The sequence below is a fragment of the Dipodomys ordii genome, unplaced genomic scaffold, assembly GCF_000151885.1.
Source record: "Dipodomys ordii isolate 6190 unplaced genomic scaffold, Dord_2.0 Scaffold22, whole genome shotgun sequence".
Lineage (NCBI taxonomy): Eukaryota > Metazoa > Chordata > Mammalia > Rodentia > Heteromyidae > Dipodomys > Dipodomys ordii.
This window is the reverse complement of record NW_012267238.1, coordinates 5,051,507-5,054,016: the sequence shown is the minus strand read 5'-3', so window position 1 is coordinate 5,054,016 and position 2,510 is coordinate 5,051,507. Positions and strand designations below refer to the sequence as shown.

The 2,510-nt window shown below is 38.7% G+C and overlaps 1 protein-coding gene across 1 annotated transcript in view; it reads right to left on the bottom strand.

Moving 5' to 3' along the window:
• The window catches only part of Uvrag (UV radiation resistance associated), a 274,073-nt gene that overhangs the window by 211,557 nt on the left and 60,006 nt on the right, over positions 1 to 2,510 (bottom strand). The gene's annotated exons all lie outside the window — the stretch shown is intronic.

The following is a 2,510-nucleotide window of genomic DNA, read 5'->3' as shown; positions in this document are numbered from 1 at the left end:
TGTGTGTGTGTGTGTGTGTGTGTGTGTGTTGGTCATGCATGGGGCTTGAACTCTGGACCTGGGCATTGTCCCTCAGCTCTTCATCTCAAGGCAAGTGCTCTACCACTTGAGCCACAGCACCACTTCCAGTTTTCTGGTGGTTAACTGGAGATAAGAGTCTCAAGGACTTTCCTGTCCTGGCTGGCTTTGAACCATGATCCTCAGGACTCCACCTCCTGCATAGCTAGGATTACAAGTGTGAGCCACTGGTGCCCAGCTTACGAAGTCTTTTCTAACACATTATGTGACTGAAGAGTACTAATATTTCAACTATACTTCCCATTATTTGTAACTTTGTCTTGGGGAAAAGGAAATCTAAGTGCCACTCAGAAATATAAAACAACAACCAAACACAGAGGGACAAAGGGGCAAAGGGAAGAAGACACAACTCTTGTTTAACAACATATAATAAAAATATCTCAAAAGAAATTAAATACCTATAAAGCTTAAAAGCTCATGGGAGGTGGTAGTATATGGATATGCCTCCCAGCACTTAGGAAACTGACATAGGAGGATCAGAAGATCAAGACCAGCCTAGGCTTCAGAAAGAGCTCGAGGCCAGACTGATGAACATAATAAAAGAAACAACAACAACAAAAAAAACTATTAGAAAAAAATACAGGGGTAAACTATATATCCTCAAATTCCAAGGGATTCTTAGCTATGACATCCAAGGCATGAGCAACGCATTATTAAGTTGGATATCACTAAAATTTCACAAATCATATATCTGACCAATACAAATATTAAAAACACATAAAGTACTCTACTCTTACAACTTAACAATAAAAAAGAAAACTTTCTGAGGGCATTGCTCATGTAGTAAGGTACCTACTCAGCAAGGATGAGGCACCAAGTTCAATCCCCTTCCCCCCCAAAAAAACACCCCACTTTGTGTGTGTGTGTGTGTGTTGTGTGTGTGTGTGTGTGTACACACATGCGAGTACTAAGGTTTGAACTCAGGGCCTCACACTCTCTCTTATCTTTTTTGCTATAAACTGGTACTCCCCTACTTGAACCACACCTCCACTTCTGGAATTTTGTTGGTTAATTGGAGATAGGAGTCTCTCAGATTTGTCTGCCTAGACTGGCTTTGAACCATGATCCCCATATCTCAGCTGCCTGTGTAGCTAGAAATACAGATATAAGCCACAAGCATCTCACTAAGACAACCTAATTTTAAAGTTGGCAAAGAATAGGAAAAGACATTTCTCCAAAAACAATATACCAGTGGCCAGAAAGCACACGAAAAGATACTCATCACAAGTCAGTAGAAAAATGTAAATCAAACTACAATGAAATATTGTTTCATGTCACTATATTTACTATGGCTATAATAAAAACAGTAATAATACTAAACAGAAACACATGTTGGCAAAGAAAAGGAAAAATTAGAACTCTCATATATTACCATTAAAATGTGAAATGATAAATCACTGTTTAACAATTCCTTAAAAAGTCAAAACATAAAATTGTAATGTCACACAGAAATTTTATACCTAAAAAAACTGAAAACAGACATTCAAGCCAAAAAGAAGAACAACTCAACTGTTTATCAATGGGTAAATGGGAAAACTACAGTATATACTCACACTGGAATAATAGTCCTAAAAAGGAATGAAATAATGATAAAAAGCCACATATGCTAAATGTGAGAAGACAAAAAAGACCATTTATTGTATGATTCCATTTATGTGAACTACGTAGAATATGTAAACCTGTAGAGATAGAAAGAAGATTGATTGGCCAGGCACTAGTGGCTCATGCCTGTAATCCTAGCTCGTTAGGAAGCTGAGCTCTGAGGATGGCAGTTCGAAGCGATCCCGAGGAAGGAAAGTACATGAGATTCTTATCTCTAATAAACCACTCAGACAAAGCAGTGGTGCTGTGGCTCAAGTGGTAAGAGTGCTAGCTCAGGAACAGGGCCCAGGCCCTGAGTTCAAATCCCAGGACTGGCAAAGAAAAAAAAAAAGAGATTGATGTTTCCCAAGGGGTTATTCAAAGGCAAGAGGGAGTGATTAATGAATGGTACAAAGTTTTGTTTAGGGTAATGATTATGTTTTAAATCATGGTAGGCGGATGCTTGTACAATATTGTGAATGGACCCCATGGCACTGAACAGCACTTATGTTACATAAACGTAACATGAATACACTAATGTTACATTTATGTAACATGAATTTCACCCCCAATTAAAAGAGAGATGGCCATGAAATAATCTATAAATTCTGAGGGCAATTCTGCTAAGTGTCTACAAAATATAAATAAGACAGTAGAAGTACATTCAAGATCCTCAGGATCCCTCCCCCACAGTATAACCCCTGCTTTCACTATATTGGATGTCAGTATAACTTGAGGAGGAGATGGGGAAAAACCAGCTGTTTAAAGATACAGGTGGACCTGTTGCAACAATGAGAAGTACAAGTTGTCATGTCCAAAACGAGCTTTACAACGTCGGTGCGGGGGGGGGG